General features: G+C 44.3%; 1 protein-coding gene across 6 annotated transcripts in view; it reads right to left on the reverse strand.

The window, feature by feature from the left end:
- PDZK1 (PDZ domain containing 1) overlaps nt 1-15,833 on the reverse strand; it is a 31,976-nt gene extending 16,143 nt beyond the window's left edge. Inside the window, exons 1-3 of one of the 6 annotated variants that reach the window (XM_070497787.1) lie at nt 15,022-15,078; nt 14,779-14,929; nt 6,406-6,637 (exon numbers count right to left, since the gene is read on the reverse strand). The gene's annotated coding sequence lies outside the window, so the exon portion shown is untranslated. Of the gene's footprint in view, nt 1-6,405; nt 6,638-7,965; nt 8,114-14,778; nt 14,930-15,021; nt 15,106-15,710 lie in introns of those variants that run through there. The other 5 variants (XM_070497785.1, XM_070497789.1, XM_070497788.1 and 2 more) reach the window with 5 other exon arrangements.
- Between the last annotated feature and the right edge of the window lie 6,289 nt (nt 15,834-22,122).

Raw genomic sequence — 22,122 nt, forward strand, 5'->3', positions numbered from 1 at the left:
GACAACCTTTCAAGTGACTTCTTACCAACGGCCCAGTGCCTGAGCCCTCCCTACTGAGTATCAAGGGATGAAAAAAGTGAAGCCACAATCACTGTGGTCATTACCCACACCAGGGAGAGTTTAGCAGCTCTGCCATATCATAACCAACCGCCAGGAAGATGCCACTTTAGGAGGAGAGGGGGAAAGCAGGGAGTTAGCGGAGAAGAGGGCATCACCGGAGTGGGGTTTTCCCACATGCAGGGACCTGTGTATGGCCCCTCTGACTCCTTGACCTTTTCCTTCTCTTTTAGCTGATCTTCTAGCTTGCAGACATCAGTTCTTTTTCCAGCTTGAATCCACATCTACGTGCAAACTTACCTCCAGGTCCCTATCAGCTCTCAATTTCATAGGTCTGAAAAGTGTTGAAGGAAAAATTATAAACCTCATCCAAATCCTACAAAATTCTAAACATGTTCTTACGATCAAAATAAAGACCATTAGCAGCTATGTTTTCATCAAGAGATGAGGATGTTTGTGAGCAGCACATGAATGCTTATTTCTAAGGCATCCACCCCTAAAATTCAGCGATCTTGCACCCTGTGGTGTCAGCCACGGGATCTTAATCTGTTTCTCTGTAGGGAGAGGATAGAAAGTGAAACCTCCTTGTTAGTAGAACTAGTCTCATGTGTGGGGAGGAGGGAAGAGGTAAAGGTTTCCTGTGTCTCAATAGAGACCCCAAAGCCTATATATACACAAGAAAACACAAATCACTATTTCTGGGCAAAATCTCAAGTTGTTTTTTTGTTTGTTTAAAGTTTTCAAACAGCCAGATGGTAATCACGTAGATCTGTACTGGTATCTTTGAAGCCTCTGGCACTCAAGGTCAGAGTTTCTTTTCACGTCTATGGTTGAAGCCCAGAGGTTTAGAGCCGGTTCACACTGATAGAAATACTGATAGAAATGGCCTGGTCGCATAGTGGTTAACTTTGCGTGCTCTGCTTTGGTGGCCCAGGGTTCCCTGGTTCTTATCCCAGGTGTGGACCTATGCACTGCTTATCAAGCCATGCTGTGGCAGGCGTCCAATGTATAAAGCAGAGGAAGATAGGCAGGGATGTTAGCTCAGGGCCAATCTTCCTCAGCAAAAAGAAGAGGATTGGTGGTGGATGTTAGCTCAGAGCTAATCTTCCTCAAAAAAAGAAAGAAAGAAAGAAATGCTACCGTGCTGGTTGGGAAATAGCTACTGTTCCTCCTGCCACCACATCTGCCCTCTCCACAATTCAGCTACTAAAGGATTAATGCTGGTGTCCATCAATTGGTCAGTGCCCATGCCAAACTGATGAAATATTTAACACCTTCAACTGTACCATTGGAGAAAGCTGATCGAAACCCCAAAACCCTGGCCTTACATGGGACCCTTGGGGCTCTAAAATTATTTGTTTCCTCTGCCATCTGCTGAGAGAGAATTCAACCTGGAGTCAAGAGGGCTGGGCTCTGGTCCAGCTTCAGTCATTGGGTCTGTCTAGTCCACATCCTGGTGTTTTACTGACCCCTTAATCAGGACTGACATCAGTCACTAGCAAGACTCTGTCACTGCTCCATAGTGAGGATGCCTGGAACTCCAGAACACAGGGCCTAACTAGGACGGATCTTTGTATTTAAGGATGCTGTTTCCTGTTTCTTCAGCCCCCACCCCGATCTTCTGCTTCCTGAGAAAATCTGGAGATTGGACCCCTATGGTGGATAGATATAGCTAGTGAAGGCCTACAGATTTCTATAAAATCATATCAGCAATCATCCGAAGTTAGGGCCCATCAAATCTATAGCAGGCTTTACTCCCCAGTTCAAACAGCCAAAATAAAATACTGGAAATGAAAGAAAGCTATAACCATTTCTGAGCTCTAGGAAAAAAAATCCAATTCGTGGCAACAAAGTTGCTTGTCTGTGGGAAAGAGAACAAAGCACTGGCTGGTGGACAGGAAAGATTCAGGGGTGAGAGTCAAAGATTATTTTTAACCAATCTTAATTACAGTCATGTGCTGCATACGACACTTTGGTCAACGATGGGCCACAAGTACAACAGTGGTCCCATAAGATTACAATGGAGCTGAAAAATTCCTATCACCTAGTAATGTTACAGCCCTAATAACATCACAGTGCAACACACTGCTCACGTGTTTGTGGTGATGCTTGTGTAAACAAACCTTCAGGTCCTTCAGGAGGTATTCCAGAAGAAGGCATTGTTATCACAGGAGATGATAATTCCATGCATGTTATTGCCACTGAAGACCTTCCAGAGGGAGGAGATGCAGTGGCGGAAGACAGGGATGGTGATAACCATCCTAACCCTGTGTGGGCCTAGGTTAATGTGTGTTTGTGCCTTAGTTTTCAACAAAGTTTAAAAGATTAAAAAAATTAAAAATTTTAAAAATAGAAAAAAGCTTATAGAATAAGGATAGAAAGAAAGAAAATATTTTTGTACAGCTGTACAACAGTACAGCTGTTTGCGTTTTAAACTGTGTTATTACGAAAGAGTCAAAAAGTTTTAAAAAATTAAAATTTATAAAGTAAAAAGTTATAGTAAGCTAAGGTTAATTTATTATTGAAGAAAGAAAACTAGTTTTATAAGTTTCGTGTAGCCTGAGCGTACAGTGTGCAGAGTCCACGGCAGTGCACGGTGACGTCCCAGGCCTTCACATTCACTCACCCTCACTCACTGCCTCTCCCAGAGCAGCTCCCGCTCCCGCAAGCTCCATGCCGGGTAAGTGCCCTGTACAGTGTACCAGTTTTTATCTTTTATACCGTATTTTTACTGTACCTTTTCTATGCTTAGATATGTTTAGATATACAAATACCATTGTGTTACAATTGCCTACAGTATTCAGTAGAGTAACAAGTTTTAGCCAGAAGCAACAGGCTATCCCATGTAGCCTAGGTGTGTAGCAGGCTGCACCATCTAGGTTTGTGTAAGTGCGCTCTATGATGCTCACACAACAACGAAATCGCCTATCGATGCATTTCGCAGAATATCCCCATCGCCAAGCGATGTATGACTGTACTAATCATAAACTTAGACCCCACCTTCTTCCTGAAGGATTAGATTATTGCTTCCTGGAGAGAGAATAACATGCCCATGGTCAAGAAGAAAAACTAGGCACATTTTAGAAGTTAAGAAGGCAAGGCAATGACAACAAAGGAGGGTAGGTAGGACCTCTGGATGTGGCCAGAGAAGAACTGAAGCCCCTGGGCTGTTTTCCACAGGAAAGCACTAGCTGGTGGGACCCAGGGGACTCCTCTGAGCCCAAGGCAGACCAAGGTTTATGGGCTCCCAGGTAGCCATCAACATGGGCCCATACATGACTCTGAGTCAACACCCTCCCTCACCAGCAGCTCTCCAAAGAGCCAGAAGTCCGAACCGAGAGCTGCTCCTACGGGGATCATAACCACGTAAGTGAGACCCAAACAGCCAGAAGGTTCAGCTGAGTTGGCAGAGGCCAAGAGGAAGTCTCATTTCCCCTCAGTTTGTGTGTTTGGGACTGCAGGAGTTTCATCAACAGGGCCAGCTGGGGAAAGAGCGACACTCCATTTCAGTTGACCCTGATGTCACTAGGGCTTGTGGTGAAGCGTGCCTGCCCTGTCACCCTGCACGTCAGAAAGGCCTCTATTCGTAGACAATTTCTATATGTGGAAATGTCCAATTTAGAATACCAGGGGCATGAATGTTCACAAGCCTACCCAGTGTAGGGGACAGGAGCAGGAGGGAAGGGATCCTAAAACCACTTAGCTCATCAAACACCCATGATCTCCTGAGAAATATTTGACAGTCTCAAGGTCAGTGACATCCTGACAAGGACACAAAGCATTTCCCAATTCAAAAGTGAACGTGGGGGGCCAACCCGGTGGCGCAGCGGTTAAGTGCGCACGTTCCACTTCGGCGGCCCAGGGTTCGCAGGTTCGGATCCTGGGTGAGGACATGGCACCACTTGGCACACCATGCTGTGTCAGGCATCCCACGTACAAAGTAGAGGAAGATGGACATGGATGTTAGCTCAGGGCCAGTCTTCTTCAGCAAAAAGAGGAGGATTGGCAGCCGATGTTAGCTCAGGGCTAATCTTCCTCAAAAAAAAAAAGTGAACATGGGATTCTCTGAAATATTTCCTGCTCTAAAACAGAGTTGTCTAACTCCTGTAAGCTTCCAAGTATTCCTTTGTAAAGGAATCCTGAAACTGCTATTCTGAAATTGCTATAGACCAGATAAAACACAAGTCAGGGGAAAGCAAATTCTTCCCGAGGAACTGTCATTTCTCTTGCTTCCTCAGAAGTAAAGCCAGCAAGAATTATAGGATCTTCACTCATCTCCTCAATCCTGGGAGTGGTCCAGCCATGCCCAAAGGCACCAGCTGGTTTCATCTGAGTGAGCAGATACGCTTAGTGGAAATAGTGTAAGTCTCTAGGCCATCAGGTGATGCCAGCAATAATTAATCATGTTACCTTCTGAAAACTCGCTATGTGTCAGGCGTGATATATGATCTCATTGAATCCTCACAACCACCTTACAAGTCTGATTCTCAATCCTAGCTGGCCCTCAGAATCACCTATAGATATTTATAAAAACAGATACTTGAGGGGCCAGCCCGGTGGCACAGCGGTTAAGTGCGCACGTTCTGCTTTGGCGGCGCGGCGTTCACGCTTCAGGTCCCATGTGTGGACAAGGCACCATTTGGCAAGCCATGCTGTGGCAGGCGTCCCACATAGAAAGTAGAAGAAGATTGGCACAGATGTGAGCTCAGGGTCAGTCTTCCTCAGCAAAAAGAGGAGGATTGGCAGCAGATGTTAGCTCAGGGCTAATCTTCCTCCAAAAAAAAAAAAATAGATGCTTGAGCTCCACCTCAGACCTACTGACTCAGAATCTCCAGGCTTGAAACTTGAACATGAACATTTTTAGAATCTCCATCAGTTTAAGAAAGTGGGGCTTAAAGCCACCCTTTGCTGCTCCTCACTCCCCATCTGTCCCCTCAGTCTTGGGATAACACCCTCTGGGTCAGAGAAGAATGTCAAGGTTGGGTGAACTATTAACAGCCAACCTGAGCTCACCTTTCCTCAACTTGAGAAACCAAAGAGGCAGCCTAGTTAGGACAGGCCCTTGGTCACCTATGCAGTCTTCAGGATCCAGCTCTGCCCACGATCAGTGTCTCAGCCAACAGTATAGGAGTGTGTAGCAACCTAAAATCTGGGCCTTGTGCCTTCCTCCCCTAGTTCTAGCTCTGAGCCAGGCAAACCAAGAATCAAGCAGATGGAAACAACTTTTAACAGCTCCCATGGCTCTTTATCCTGTGAATTAAGTCTGAGGGGCCGCTTCCCACCCCCGAGACCTAACTGCCTTAAGAGCTGAGGCCATTCTTCCTCCCTCACCACCTTGTGGCTGGTGTCCGAAGCCGCATTCACATCTGGAGCCCTACCAGTCATCCTGCAAGCCCCTAAGTAAGAATGGTGTTTGCCAGCTCTGCTTCATAATTTCTGGCTCCCTACCAACCTCTTTCCTCCTCAAACAATTCACTTCTTCAATTAGCACACTGGAACAGGTGAAGTCTGTTTAGCGTCATGAACATATTACCCCAAACCTGATTTCATTTGTTCATGCCACAAATGTTTGCCTAACAGTTACATGAAAAACATGAAGTGGTTTACGGCATAAAGTAAAACACCTTTCTTCTCAATAGAATTTATAGTTAAATAGGGGTGAAGAAAAAGTTTTAGTACCAAAATAGCTACCACGCCAAGCAGAGTGTAAATGCCGTAAGTCCTACAACATACGACAAGGGAAGCTTCACAAATTAGGTGGGATTTGATTTAGACCTTGATGACAGACGAGTAGGATTTCAGCAGGAACAGAAGTAGGAAGAGAATATTTTAGACACAGAATAGTGTGGACACCAGGCATGGAAGTGCGAAAGTTCTTGGGTATGGTCCAGGAAGAGCTAAAAACCCAATGTGACTAAAGAACACCCAACAGAAAGGAGCTCATGGGTAACCAACTAGACGGTAAAGGCCTTGAATATCAGCCCAAGGGATCTGGACTTAGTTTGGTGGTCAGTTGGCACCACTCAAGGCTTTTAAGCAGAAGAAAGACACAATCAGAGTTGGGCTCCAAGAATGGTAGATGGAATGGGCTGGAGCACAGACACACTGGAGGAAGGCCAGGTAAGAGGCTGTTATAATAATCCTACTCACACACAAGAAAGGGCCTGACCAGTGTGATAGCCATGAGGATAGAATAGAGGTGACAGAGGTGGAGGAACTAGAGAGAGGACTAAGTAAAAGATTGCATTAACTCTCTAATCCCATTTCCTCAGATTTCTCAAGGCAGAGATGGCCTCAGACAGGACAGGTGCAACAACACAGATGACCACAATATTTCTTTATACTGACCGTGGCTACTGTCCAAGAGATACAACAGGTCCGCAGCCTCCAAGCAGTGGCAGAGCGCACAGGCACCTGTTACTCTCCTTAATTACTGCTGACTTCATTCACACGTAATTTTGTGGTGGGTTCATGGTCATGAGGAAGGGACCACTGTTGCACAGAGCGGTGCATGCACGGTTAAGTCTTCTGAGGCCGCAGCTCAATCTGAACACAGCTGTGCTTTTGGTTCCTCTCGGTTCTGAGTTGCAAGAAGACTCTAATTCTGTCATCATCTTTACATTCTGTCTGCTTCTCCATAAGGGCGAGTTGTACACCTCCCCGGGATTTATTGCCTTAGCTCTGTTTTTGCCACTAACCACCCTTGATACCTTTCCTACTTCAACCGCTAGACTCTCCTTCTGTTATGGACTGGATTGTGTCTGTCCCAAAATTCATATGTTGAAGCTTTAATCACCAGTGTGACTGTATTTGGACATAGGGCCTTATAAAGAGATAATTAAAATTAAATAAGGTCATAAGGGCATAAGGGCTCTAATCCTCCCTTTATAAGAAGAGGAGGAGACACCAAGAGTGCATGTGCACAGAGAAAAGGCTGTATGAAGACACAGCAAGAAAGCGGCCATCTGCAAGCCAAAGAGAGACCTCAGGAGAAACCAAACCTGCTGACACCTTAATCTTGAACTTCCAGCCTCTAGAACTGTGAAGAAATAAATTTCTGTCGTTTAAGCCACCCAATCTGTAATATTTTGTTATGGCAGCTAGGAGACTAATACATCTTCCGAGTAATGCTGCCCACTTGGGCTGGGTGTTGGAAAGGGAAGGGGGTCAAAGAAAACCAAGTTCATGCCTTGGTGACTGGCAGAAAAGTGATATCATTAAAAGATAGTGTAGTCATGAGGAATGAGATGGCAAAGTCAGTTTGAGATGGGTTTAAATGAGAGGACTTGGCAGAACATCCTGCCGGTGGATAGAAGTGTGGGCCTGGCGCTCAGGAGATGATGGACTAGAGTCTGCATGGCCATGCTAGGTGAAGCCCATGAGTGAGAATATGCAAGGAAGAGGGCCAAGGGTAAAGCCGTGGGTAATACCTAAATCTAGGCGACAAGAAGATCAAGCAGAAAAGGAATAATCAGAAGGCCAAGATTTTACACTGTAGTCAAAACTAAAAGAAAGATTTCAAGGTAAGATATTTAAGAATGCCAAATGATGCCAGGAGGTAAAGAGAATAAAAACAGAAAATGCCACTAAGTTTAGAAATGGAAGTCCAGGACAGATAAGGGAGTAAGACACAAGTCAACGGTAAATAACAGAGGCAATGAATACAGATACATCTTGGAACAGATAAATGAGAGAGTTGGGATAGCAGCTTGAGTTACTTTGCTCCATCAAAGTGGAGGCGATGGATGGTTTTATTTTTAATTTTAATAAATTGTCAGCATGTTTGTATATCAAGGGATGATATGGAGAGGGTAGGAAATGGGTATAGCCTTGAGATGGAATACCTCTTCTGCTGGGGCAGGAGAGAAGTGGAAGAAATGAGAGAAAGAGCAAAATAAGATTGCTTACCTCAGCTTCAAACTCTCCTGCAAAGTAGTTGACACAAACCAGGAACTTTGAGAATATGGACCAAAATACCCACTGGGCTCCAACTGAAATCAATGAAGCTGGCCAGGAGAGGACTGTGGATTAGCTGCTATTCAGCACCAGAAGACAGCTGCTATGAGGAAATAATAGCCCGGTGTGCTGGATCTTCTGATTTCTCAAGAGAACCTGGAAATCTAGGTTTATGCAAAATGTCCCCATTTAAAAAAACTGACAGCTATTTCAATCTTTCAAGAAACTCCATGTAAACCAAACAGAATTGAGCCCCTGGGCTGGCAGTTTGTAACCTCTGGCAAAAAGGATTTCCGATAGCCATAGCATTGTTTCACTACAATGAGACAACAAGTTGAATAAAAATTTCTAAGAAACGACTTAAGTTAAAAAAATTATATGTATAATATAATCTATATATTATCTATATAATAGAAGTCATGAATTTGTAGCAGACCAGTCAGCATGATTTCTCCTGGCTTTCTCTCACCATAATGTACATCAAGACTAGAAGGAGAGGGCCAGCCCCGTGGCCAAGTGGTTAGGTTCGCGCTCTCTGCTTCGCCAGCCCAGGGTTTTGCCAGTTTGGATCCTAGGCGCAGACATGGCACCGCTCCTCAGGCCACACTGAGGTGGCATCTCACATACCACAACTAGAGGGACCCACAACTAGAAATACACAACTCTGTACCAGGGGGCTTTGGGGAGAAAAGGGAAAAATAAAACCTTTAAAAAAAAAAAAAGAATAGAAGGAGAAAGTAGTAACTTTTACCCCAAGTTGGGGGTGACATGTTTAAAAAACAGAAGGCTAGGAGGTGAGGATTTCTGTAGTTGCAATAAGCACAGGGCTGAATGTTAGACCATGGAGCCAATGTGAATTGGCAGGTAAGAGAAGCCAGAAGGGCAGGATTAGAAAGATGAAATGTGTCAAAGCCTGGATCAATAGGATGAATGGAGAGAGAGAAGAGGAAGAGATGGAAGGAGCAGTTTCAAAAATTAAGGGATTGACATAGGAAAAGTCATCTGAAAAGATCTTTAGAACAGAGTAGTTTCCAGTAATGAAAAGTCTAAAGCAGCCATATAGGTATGTGGCTGATGTGAAGGGAATTTGTATTTTCATTTCCATCTTCCCCCAGTATTCTAGTCTGGCTATAGTACATTAGAAAGAACAAGGGTTTTAAAGTAAAACACAATTTTAATCCCGGCACCACCATTTGCTAGTTGTGAGAATGTGGGTGACTTCCTTAATTGTGACTGAAGATAGAAGTCCACCTAGAGTAGGAAATGCACATGGACACAGTGAAGACTGCCTAAGACAGACATGTGAAGCATCTCAGCACAGCATCCAGAGCAGAGAGGCCCAATCCAGGCACATCATCTGCCCTGTCCTCTGGTGGGAGTCCTGATGCCGCCGGAATCCCACTTTCTGTGAGAACTTTTGAGCAGTGTTCCTGGTTTTCTTTTTGTAGCAGACAAGAAGAGATCAAGTGATGGACTAGGGATGGGCAGGCATCCAGATTATCAGGTCAGGGAGTCTCTATCTCCTTACTCCAGACCATCTCTGCAAAGTTAGTTTTAGCTGCTGAAAACTCAGGGCTGAAGATTTTGTTACTCATGAAATAAAGCTCATATAATGAACTCAGATTTTCCTGAACCGAGAAATGCCCTGTAAGTCTGGAAGCCAGGGAATTACAAAAATAGAATCAAATGCCATGTATCAAAGAGGTATAGGATTCCAGGGAACTTTTACAAAACTTTAAGACTAAGCTGGTCAGAAAGCCCCAACACCTGGAGCAGATGAGCTCTAAAGGTGTAAGCACGAGGTATGCCAGCAAAGGGACCTAAGGAACAGACAAGGGTGGAGATGATGGAATGAGGGAAGTATTACCTTATATATATACCTTAAATATCTCACCCAGGTATGGATCATGGTTGGCAGGGAGTAACTGGTGAACAGGCTCACTCACCAGACAGCATCACCGAATTTCCAAAAGATGAAAGAAAGGATGTGGGATACACGGCATTCTACTTGGAGGTGGAAAACAGAAGGGGGCTGTCATCAGTGACAGCCAGGTACAATGGCTACCGTCAGGAAAGAAAGAGCCCAGGTACTGTCTTCTTTGCCTATCTCCCAAAGACCAGGATGTAGTAGGATTATTCTATAAATACGGTAATCTACAATCGTTAGTAAAGAGTATTCTGCACCCACCACCACCTTATCTAGTAGTCATTAGGAATCAGTGATGCAGTCGATATCAACTACAAAGAAAACACAGCCTCTCCCAACAAGGTGCTTATGTAACCAACACCTGAGCCGTGAAAAAACTAAGCAGCAAAAACTTAGCAAGACAGCAGGTGAATAATGTTTAACCCTGGTAACTGCAACTATGGAAGGATATTTGATTATATAACCTAAGAGGTAACCATGGAGTAAACATTTCTATTTATTTGAGGCACGAAGGGAAGAGAGGGCAGAAGCTCTCAGGTAATATTCAACCTGAATGTTATTCACTTTGCACTGAACTCCATGCTGGTCTATAACATACTCTGAACCTCAGCAAGCAGAAAGCAATATTTCCGAGAAGTTTGAGCAGGCACATCCACACATCGTGCCCTTGGGAGAAGTGCTGCTCCTCTAGCATTTGCGTGCATCTGTGTAATGAGTAAGACAGATCATTAGACTTTTGTTGGAAAAATATATTTGGTGAAGACTGGTGATGTCAAGTCAGCAACTGAAGACAGACCGAGAATTCCCTACAGCCATCAGCCCTGCCCTGTGCCAAGCGTGTCCGCCTTCTTTCAGAGTCTGCCTCAGAGCCTCAACACACGCCATTTTTTCCAACAGCGTAAAAGAAATCCTCTTGTATCTCAGCTGATATTGACAGATGTTTCGAGCAAGGAAGAGAGAAAGGGCATTCAATTTCATCCTTCTTCAAGAATATTTCACCTTGAGCAGGTCCAATATCTCTGCTGCAGATAGTATATTTAAGGCCACCTGGATTCCTCCTTTGGAAAGCAAGACTTGTGGAAATTCAAACACTCAGGTGTATTAACGTTAAATAATTAGCATCAAAAATAGAAGGATAAACAGGGCCTCAAAATATGTATTTGCTAACTATACTCCCCCACTGTGATCGTACTGTTTGGTCTTAGCCAGCAATAGATTTCAAATGAGGGAAATTAATGAAATGCATTCCACTGAGAATTACATGGAGCAGAGTGATCATAGACCTAGGGAGTAATCCTGATTTCTCATTTATGATAAAAATGGAATCTGCTTATCTCGAAGTTCATTTGGCCTGCTGGTACTAAATACCGTCCTCCCTACCCCCAGCCACCATGAGCGATACTTTGTCCTATATGGCAGGACTCTGGGCTGGAGTTCAAGGTCTTTCACACTTTGCTTGCTTATCTAAGAGTTCTACAAGTTGGGAGAGAGATGGATCAGTGTTGTGTGGAAACAGATGTTCTCAGAGAAAGAACACCTGTGTGCTGCTGATAGAAATGGTGCCTGAAAATAGCCAAACCATCCTGAAGGTTAGCTGGAACAAGGGAATCCCCCCAAATTGGCAGCCTGTTTTACAAGACCCTTCAAACTTGCATTTCTACCCACTCTCTTCTTCCGTATGTACCAGAGTCCTCCTGTCTCCACTCTTTCCCAGTCTCTGCCTGGAGACAAACATCGATCTTGCTTTCACCACATCAGTCTCTAAAAAATTGTTGAAGAAACAGAATTCCAGACTCCTTGCTCAAGCTTCGATGCTCAGCATATTCCAGCCCTACCTCATTCCCCTTTGCTCCTCAGTAGGCACCAAACAGACCCCTGTGTGCTCACACACCTAGCCTGCCCTTTGCTCAAGCTCTGCCTGGAATACCTTCCTCACTCTGATTACTTATTCATAGTAGGTCCCAAGGAAACATTTTTTCCAAGTGAATGAATTCAAGACCTACCCATTTACAAAGCTCAGTTCAAATTTTAGACTATATACAAATCTTTTCCTGACCACCACAGTCTGAAGGTATCACTCCATCCTCTGAAATTCAAATGTCATTTATATAATCAACAAGTTATGTTTAGTACTGACTGTGGGGCAGGTGTGGAGGCTCAACCCAGATTAGACACTGTCCTGCCCTCAAAGAGCGCAGGGTGCAGCAGGGAAAGTTACGAACACAACTTCTTCTGAACATGGCATGGGTGCTGGAATATTGGAAAGAAATGTATTGTTATTGTTATCCATATTATTGAGTCCTACTAGCCTTCAGGTATTTGCCTAGGTACCTTTTATAAGTCCTCATTTAATCTTAAAGGTCCATTTTACAAGGAAAAAGAAACACTCTGAAAAGTTAACTTGGTTTCCCATGGCTATTTGGATAAGAAACAGAGCCTGAATTCAAACCTAGTTGAGTCTTTCATCATCCCCCCAGGCTCCCGGCCATAAGGAGTATGCCATGTTAGGGAACACAAGCAGTTAGACTGGGAGAAGGAAGACCTCCCAGGCAAAAGGAACAGCACAGGTATGTTCAGGAATGGTGCAGAAAGCCCAGAGAATAAGTGTATGTTGAAGGGAGAAGGTCAGGTTAGACTGTGAAGCACCTTCAGCTCAGCCCTTTGGATTACAGAAGAGCTCCAGTGTTCACGTTATGTGAGGCTTGGAGCCTCAGAAGCTGGAAGCCATCTCAGACCAAGAGCAAACCCTCCGTAGCAGCCATCGAGTAGGCTACTTGTCAAAACTCCTTGTCACTGCCTGGGTTCTTTCCTTCCCTGGGGTTATGCCCATTGCAAAGCAGTCTGATGATCATCAGAACAGTAGCACTTAAGATGTGCTAGGTACTACACGCAGTCTCACATCCAATCGTCGTAACATTAGGAACGAGGTTTTACTATGCTTACTTGACCGATGAGGAAATAGACTCAGAGAGTAAGAATACGTCTGCTCTGGAATGCAGGTTTCCAATTTCCATACCGACGTTCTCAATCACTTGGCCATGATACCCACCAGGAAAAGAGATTAAGGAAATCTGAGCAGTCCCTCATGAAGGGCCAAGGAAAGGAAGTGCTGAGATCTGGAGGAAAACATGTCTAGCTCTAACTTTCTACTCTCATCAAATTCCTTTGCAACAAATATGAAAATCATTCAATCAAGACGTGACCAGAGATGCTCATTCCCACATGATCAGACCTGGACCTCAGGCCACCTGAGAGAGTACCAGCGTTCTGCAGCCTCCTCTCCGTAAGAGCAGCTCTCAAAACATCCTGATTCTATTCTTGCAGCTCTTGCCCTGCCACACTAAATTCCATTTATCCAAATAGCTAAGCATCTACTCTATGCCAGGTGTTGTGCTCGGAGCTGGGATTACAGCAGGTAACACAAAGGACAAGATCCCTCTCTCTTAAAGGTAAACATCTGGCAAAGGTGACAAATAAAAAGTAAACAAGATGATTTCTGATAATAAAGGCTATGAATGATGAGATATAGTGGTGGGGTCGGGGGCAGGCTGATTTAGGAAGACCTTCCTAGGGAGGTAATATTTGAATTCATACCCAAATGACAAAGAGGAGCCAGCCTTCAAAACTACAGGATCCGCCTTATACCTGGTGGGCTGAAAAGGACATTAGCAATCATCTAGTCTTAACTCCTTATTTACAGGTGAGTAAAGAGAAGCCCAATGACTTGAAAAGACTGGGACAAGGTGTCCCCTCTGACTCCAAGGCTGTTTCCTCCCACTTTTCCATGGAGCCTTTGGATACTCACATTTGAATGTAAGCACCTTACACCTGTGGTTTTAATCCCCTCAAACACATCATATTTGTAATTTTATTTTCAGTACAGCCTTGGGGAAAAGGTGAGAGGCCTTCATCTGATAGATGATGAAAGTGAGACTCCAGTTGGCTAAGTGACTTGTCTAATAGTCTGTCACTAACAACTACATCAAAATTCAGGTTCTTTGTACTCTAGTCTTATGTTCTTTCCCCTGGATGAGAAGGAACTGTCTAGCCAGTGGTCCATGAACAGTAGACATCATTACTAGCAACTTCACAGTTTATGCTGCAAAGAACATACAAAAGAGTCAAAGATGAGAACAATTTACTTAGTCATAACACACAAACTCAAAGTCCCTAAGTTATTTGCTGTAGGAAAGAACATGTGACCAGGTGACTAGACAGCCGTAGTCTGAGACAATCAGCCCTTGTTACTTCTGAATACAGACTGCGAGCTCATCAGTGCAACATTGCTGGGAGGGCTAAGGAGGACTGTGTTCTTCTCGAGGAGCCAGCCCAGACCAGGGGTCTCCTGAGCTGATGAGTCCACAGATGAAAGTCACATTAAGTCCCTTGACTCTTCTGTTTAGAAAGTAAGCTACTAGTCGTTCCCAAACCTGCCTGCACACCAGAATCATCTGAGGGAGGGTTAGAAAAACAAAGATTTTTCAGACCCACACAAGACCCAAAGAATTAGAAACTCCAAAGGGTAGATCCTGGAGATCTATATTTTAAAATTCAGCCAGCCTAGAAATCCACTGGTTTTTCCTTACTTCTTCAGTGCTATAACTTGATGAAAAGAGGAGAGATGGCTGCTCTTATCATCCAGCGGGAAAGTTAAATTAGGTCGTATCCTTTAAGGGCTGCTTCCGGAAGAAAATCTCTAATACCCAGAGCCCCGGCCCAGTGGGAAGTTCCTGTGAGTGTCTCCCTGGTAACCTGTGAAGTCTGTTGTGTCACTCCCTTTGGCTGCACATCAAGCCCCCATGCAACCCTGGGGAAGCTTTTTCTGACGCTCAGTTTACCAATGTCTTTGTGAAGCAGACCCTGAACTGCAGGGGACGGGCGTTGCAAGCAGAGACGATCTCAGAGTGTGGACAATCCCTCACCCCCACCAGCACCAAAGGGCCTGGCTCCTTCCCCATGAGCCTCTCTTCAGCCCTGGACAGCCAGCTGCTGCTTGGAAAAGGAAAAAGGAAAAGAAACAAGGTAGTTAAGGCACAGGTGGCCAGCTCTCTCAGTCAGGGGAATGCAGAGTCTGTTCTTACCTGGATCTGGGAGGAAGAGGAGCTGCTCCGTTCACTCAGGAATTTTCTCTCTGCTAGTGAGCTCTGGTCTTGGAACTCCCTGGACTTTGAACAAATATTGATTTAAAAGCTGATGTATTTAACAGGGACTTGTGGTCTGAGTTCAAGTGACCTCTGTCCTGCTTTCTGCCAGCTGGGTGGGCCCTGAGCTGGGCAAACCTGAAAAACCCTCAGCAAACCCAATGCTCTGACCCACCTGTCTAACTGTGCAAGATGTTGCTGCTCGCCTGCCCCTCCCAGAGAAGAAGAGGGGAGAGAAGAGGGAAGGACAGGCAGGGAGGAGATGCCTTTGCCTTCCTCCATTCTTTCCCTTCAGCAAATACCTTGGTCACACTCAACCAACACCCAACTGGTTAAGAGCCTCCACTGTCCCCATCCCAAGGTCAGGGCTGAGGGTCATCACCCGAGCATCCTCATGAGCTGAGATTGTCTTTGGAAGCAGTAACCTGTGTAACCCTCACCCAGTAGAAGGCCAGCAATGGAGCAAAGCCCCTCATGTACCCATCCTTCCTCACCTCCGCCTGGGGAGTTCTTCCTAGCATGCTCCCTCGGAGTTCAGCATAAAGCCCCTGCTCTTATTTCCCAGGTTCCCTTCCTCTTCTTGTATATTCTCTCTTCTCTGTCTCTCTCTTTTTTCCTCTCTGTCTCACCTGAGTGCTGTTTCTATTCTCCAACCTACGGACAATTGTCCTCCCCTTCCTCACACTCAGAGCCTCTCAGGCAAGCTCAGCAGGGAAGGTGGAAGGCATTTCCACAGGCTCCTCAGCCCGGCTGCCTTGGCAGTGGAGTGGTGCCCTCCTCCACCCCTCGTCCCAGCCAAGAGCAGCAATTGATGTCTATCAGCAGCACCCACAATACGTAAACATAGCACTGGGCTTCTCACCAACCTGGATCCTCAGCCCACACTGGAAATTAGGGCAAGAGATTGCCCCAGGCAGTGAAGCAAAGAGACCACAGGCTGAGGACAGGGTGGCCTCACCCTCTTCCACCCACACTGGAAGGGCCATGCGTCTTCCCTAGGTCTTGGCTTTCCCCAGCAAAGGTATAGCCCAAGCCACAGGGTAAACGGTCGAAAGTGACAAACATCTGAGCAGCTAATTCAAATCAGGTCATCTCCACCTCGAAGCTATGCCCCCTGGGCCGCCTGTATACCTTCTGAAGCATAAGGGTAGAGTGGGGAAGTCTGGGTTTAAGACCAGAACACCTAGGTTCAAATTCTGACTCTGCCACTTCCCAGGTGTTGGATCTAGAGTAATTTATTTTAACTCTGAGTCTCACTTGCCTTTATCACCCGTAAATAGTTGTTATAGTGTTTTTAGAAATTTTTGTTTGTTTGTTTGTTTTCAGTTTTTTGGAGGAAGATTAGCCCTGTGCTAACTGCTGCCAATCGTCCTCTTTTTGCTGAGGAAGGCTGGCCCTGAGCTAACATCCATGCCCATCTTCCTCTACTTTATATGTGGGACACCTGCCACAGCATGGCTTTTGCCAAGCGGTGCCATGTCCTCGCCCAGGATCCGAACCGGCGAACCCCAGACTGCCGAGAAGCAGAATGTGTGCGCTTAACCACTGCGCCACTGGGCTGGCCCTAGAAATTTTTTAATATTGAGTCAAAATATCTCTGACTTCTGCCCGTAAGTCCTAATGCTTCCCTCTAGAGCTGTTCTCCAGAGCAGCCCTTCACATAGTTGAAGGCTGTTCTATCCCCCATAAGCCTTCCCTGGTATTCAGTGAATGCCCCGCATTCTGTAAGGTGGTCTGCCTAGGCCATGACTTCAAAACTTCTTGCCCTGGACCCCAGCTGATTGGTCAATGTCCCTCTTAAAATCACGGGTCTAAAGGGGAAACTTCAAGGTGAGGGAATTAATCTGTATCTTGAGTGTGGAGGTGGCTGTGCAATTGTCTACAATTACCAAAGTTCATCAAGCAATCACCTAAAATAGATTAATTATATTCCATGTAAATAATCTTAATTTTTAAATTAAGGAGTCTAAGTCAGTAAATTTATTCTTCAAACTTCTAAAATAAAAAAAGTTGGATGGTAAAAAAAAAATCTCCCTCACAGTAGAGCTTACACTCAGTCCCCATTTAAAAGGCTTCTCAGCCACAACTAGAAGGACCCACAACTAAAATAGACAACTGTGTACTTGAGGGATTTGGAGACAAAAAGCAAAAAAATTAAAAAAAAAAAAAAAGGAAAAAAAGAAGGTTGGCAACAGTTGTTAGCTCAAGTGCCAATCTTTACCAAAAAAATAAATAAATAAAATAAAAGGCTTCTCAGACTCGCCCTTCATCCCAGCACCAATGGAACAAATAGCCACAAGCCTTCACACTGGAAAGAGAAGAGGCCTTAACATGCAGAGACAGTGTTGGTTCAAAATTGAATAGAAATGAGCAATTGCTTTTTTAAAAAAAATGACAAAACTCTTTCCCAGTGAAATTCATATCAAAGCTCAATCTCAAGTTCCTGTGCCTGATGCACCTGAAGCCTGTCACTGAGATGTCGTTGCTTGGAGATGAAGGAAGGTTTATTCAAATTAGCCGAAATGAGCAGGTGGGAGGATAGGTTCTCTCAAATCCACCTTAACAAGAGAAGAAAGCCTGGGGTTTTATAGAGCTAAGGGGCTTAGCACGAGGAGTTTTGGAGAAACAAAGGGGAAATTCGTGTTTCTTTCCCTCTAGATAAGCCCTTGGACAATCTGACTTCTAGGTGTCAACAGGAGCTCAAGGCTGGTTTCAGGTGATCATAACTTCCTTGAAGGCATTCTTTTTCTTCTATATAACAAGCTCATAAATCTTTGTGACCATTGAGTCACCCCTCAGGTTAAACAAGAAAACAGCAAATTGACAAGATTAACTTCTTTTCATCTGTGCCTGTGTTGGGAACCAAGCTCAAAAGGTAATTATGTTCTTATTGAATATTTACAGCAACCCTCAGGTACCAGCTTCAGAATGTTGAGCTGAGTGGGATTTGCCCTCATTGAAATTTGGATTAAAAAAAAATCTCCTGCCTGGGGGCTGGTGTAGTGGTTAAGCTGGCGAGCTCCACTTCAGCAGCCCAAGGTTCACAGGTTCGGATCCTGGGCACAGACCCAGCACTGCTCATTAAGTCATGCTGTGGTGGCATCCCACAAAAAATAGAGTAAGATTGGCAGGGACGTTAGCTCAGTGACAATCTTCCTCAAGCAAAAACAGTAAGATTGGCAACAGGTGTTAGCTCTGGGCCAATCTTCCTCACCAGAAATAAAACAAAACAAAACAAAAAAAACCCTCATGCCTATAAGTGAATCTGATTAATGCAAAGCAGAGTAAATATTTTTGTTGATTACTTAGATATAGACATTAGTGAGAAGGGAAGATAACATTGTTTATTATGTTCCTGGTAACCCTTTATATCCATTATTCTGTTTAACCCTCAGCATGACCCTATGAGATGATACCCCATTTTACAGGTAAGAAAGGGATAATTATTCTGCCCAAGATAACCTGGCTCAGAAGGATCAAGGAGCCCCTCTGTCTCCTTAGGTGGTGTTTTGTCTCTACAATAAGGCCTTCCACTATCCAGGGAAAAAATGTGATCTCCTTCCCTAGAGGTATTCAAGCAGAGCTGGTGATGGTCTGTATCACGTCCTGCAGAAAGATGTCCTGCATTGTTAGGGAGATGAGAGTAGGTAATTTCTTGGGTCCTTTCCAGTTCTAAGATTCTGTGATCCTAAATACCATGGGTCCTAAGGCACCCCTGCCCGTGAGGGCGTGTGGTATGAGTCCTGGTGCGTGTGTAGAGGGAGTGCAGGTAAGAGGTATGAGCATGGGCTTTGGTATCAAAGAGCTATTGAACCCCAGATACGCCATTAATAAGTTTTGCATGTTTTTATTGTGAGCTCAAGTTTGTCTGGGCTTTGTCTGTGGGAACCCTTGACAGCCTGGTGGAGAGTTTTCTTTTGTTTTTGTCAGGCAGCACCTCTCCATATGCCTGGAATGATGAGGAGATGCACTAACCACCTGGGGCCAATTCATGTAGGTTACTCGCCTTGGTGTTTCTAGAAAACAATTAATGTTAGTTACAACCCCGACCCCCCTAAAGGCAGAGCTGTGGTTGGGAATTTGCAAGAGAAAACTCTTTTTTTCTTCCCAGAGTCCAGGCCAAGACAGACAGTTTCTTTGTTATCCCTGATATGTTTTTACCTGTTCTATTTTTTCCACAAATACATCCTCCTTCATCATATTTATATGTTATGTTTACGGATTATTTTCTGTTTCTCCCACACCAGAATATAACTCCCCCAGAAGCAGTGATTCTTATTTTTTTTGTCGCCGTGTCCCACGTGCCTCGAATATAAGCCTAGCTTATAGCAAGCTTTCAAAAAATGTTACTGAATGAATGAGTGAATAAATGAATCTCCTTTTGCCAGCAAGACTGGTTTTTAGCCCACCTTTCACTGGGAATGTAGCCTTTTGAGGGTTCAGCTCTATGCAGGGTCTCAGTTCCTAGGTCTTAACTCCTGTCCCAAAGTGACCCTGTGAAAACGAACTGCTTGGTTACTGGTTTTCAGCTTTCTCTTCACTTATGGACCTGAGAGATTTCTTTCCTTTCCTCCAAGTTCAATTATTTGAAAAAAAATGTTTGATATATTTTACCTGGTATTTCTATGAACTTTGTATAGGGAGGGTTTTCAGATTATCTAGTCTGCTATGTTTCCAGAAATGGTTCTACCATTTAGCAGCTATTTTGCCTCTCAAAGCTCCAGTTTTTTTGTGTGTGAGGAAGATTGGCCTTGAGCTAACATCTGTTGCCAATCTTCCTCTTTTTTGCTTGAAGAAGATTGTCACTAAGCTAACATCTGTGCCAACCTTCCTCTATTTTATGTGGGATGCCACCACAGTGTGGCTTGATGAGTGGTGCCATGACTGCACCCAGGATCCGGACCTGCGAACCCTGAGCCACTGATCGGACCACGTGAACTTAACCACTATGCCACTGGGCTGGCCCCATCGAAGCTCCAGCTTTTTCATCTGTAAAACATAGGTAATACTAACGACCTTGTAGGATTTCTTGGAGACTTAAGTAAGAAGACATTTGTAGATCACCCAGAACCTCGTAAATGCTCAGTGCTTAATAACATTATTATTATCGTTTTTGCAAGTTACGCCTTCTTAATTCATGGGCACACATTGTACATGGAAATTAACGGGCTAGAAGTACACAGTGGGTGACTCAGGAGTTTGGGATGTTTGGGGCATTGTGGATGGCATTGTGGGTGGCATGCTTGCCCACTTACATCACAGCGTTTGTGCAACTGGTCAAAAACAGAAAACTGGAAAGACTTCCCGATGCTTCCCAACACTTTTCCCACCACATCACAAAACAAACTGATAAGAGTTGTATAGTTCCCTGGAGTAAACAGATGAGGCTTTTCAAGGCTGCAGTGACCTACCTGGGCCAGCTGCCCCAAGCTCTGCCCAGACTCCCCAAAGGTTGAAGGGTCAGTATTCCAGCATACTCATAGAAAACTATAAAACATCATTGAGAGCAACTGAAGAAAACTTAAGTAAATGAAGATTATACCATATTCATAGATTGAAACTTCAACACTATAAAGATGTTCATTTTCTCCAAACTGATGTACAGATTAATATATTTCCAGTTGAACTTCCATGGGGTTTGTTTGTTTATTTGTTGGTTTGTTTGTTTAGTGGAGCTTAAGATAGTTCTGAAAAGTTAGAATCAGAAAGCTGTAGTGGGTAACAAGACAGTAGAATGACAGTAATTACTACAATATGACATGGGCACAAGATAGACAAATGGACCAATGGAACAGACTACACAGCCCCCAAACAGACCAATACAAATAAACACAATTGATTTATGACAAAGAACAGAGAGAAAGGCTTTTCTTTTTCAGTACATTGTTCTGGTGTATTCCTTTTGGGTCTGGTTTACTTCATTCAATATGACATTTGTGAGATGTATCCCTGTTGCTGTGTGTAGCTATGGTTCATCTGTGTTCATCTGGGGATTCCACTTATATATTGCCCAAATATCAGGCAGAATTTTGGGTGACGCTTGCTTAGGGGGTAACACACTATCCTGACTTTGGGGATTCTGGAAAGATTCAAGCTCTTGAGCTATATGGTGGTTACACAGGTGTTTATGACTGAATATTTTAGTTTTATACACTTTTCAGTATATATACTACATCTGACAATAAAGTTAAGAAAGAAATTTTTAAAGCTATGATATGTGTATAGCATGCTGGGGTAAACAGAAGAAGCTCTTCAAGGCTGGAAGTGACCCACCTGAGGTTTCAGTTGCCCTTGGCCCCTCCTGGCCCATCCAAAAGTGGAAAGGACCAATATCTTGGCATTCCAATAACCTATTTATGCCATACCTGAGCATCCTGGTCAGGAAACTTTGATCTCTCCACTTCAATTTTTTTTTTTTAAAGATTTTATTTTTCCTTTTTCTCCCCAAAGCCCCCAGTACATAGTTGTATATTTTTAGTTGTGGGTCCTTCTAGTTGTGGCATGTGGGACGCCACCTCAGCATGGCCTGATGGTCCTCACCCAGGATCTGAACCAGCAAAACCCTGGGCCACTGAAGCAGAGCACGCGAACTTAACCACACGGCCACGGGGCCGGCCTCATGGTTTTTGGTGTTTTTTTTATTGTGATAAAACATACACGCCAGTTCATCAAACCACGCTGAGGCAGCGTCCCACATGCCACAACTAAAAGGACCCACAACGAAGAATATACAACTATGTCCTGGGGGGCTTTGGGGAGAAAAAGGAAAAAATAAAATCTTTAAAAAAAAAAAAAAAACATACACGCCAGCCCTGGTAATCTAGTGGTCAAGATGTGGTGGTTCCCAGTCAGGGAACCACACCACCCATCTGTTGGTTGTCATACTGTGATGTGATGCTGAAAGCTATGCCACTGGTATTTCAAATACCAGCAGGGTCACCCAAGGTGGACAGGTTTCAATGGAGCTTACAGACTAGCAAGAAGATCGAGCCACCCACTTCCGAAAAAACTGGCCATGGAAACTCTATGAGTTGCAGCAGA

The sequence above is a fragment of the Equus asinus genome, chromosome 25 (genome assembly GCF_041296235.1).
Source record: "Equus asinus isolate D_3611 breed Donkey chromosome 25, EquAss-T2T_v2, whole genome shotgun sequence".
In the NCBI taxonomy this organism is placed as follows: Eukaryota; Metazoa; Chordata; class Mammalia; order Perissodactyla; family Equidae; genus Equus; species Equus asinus.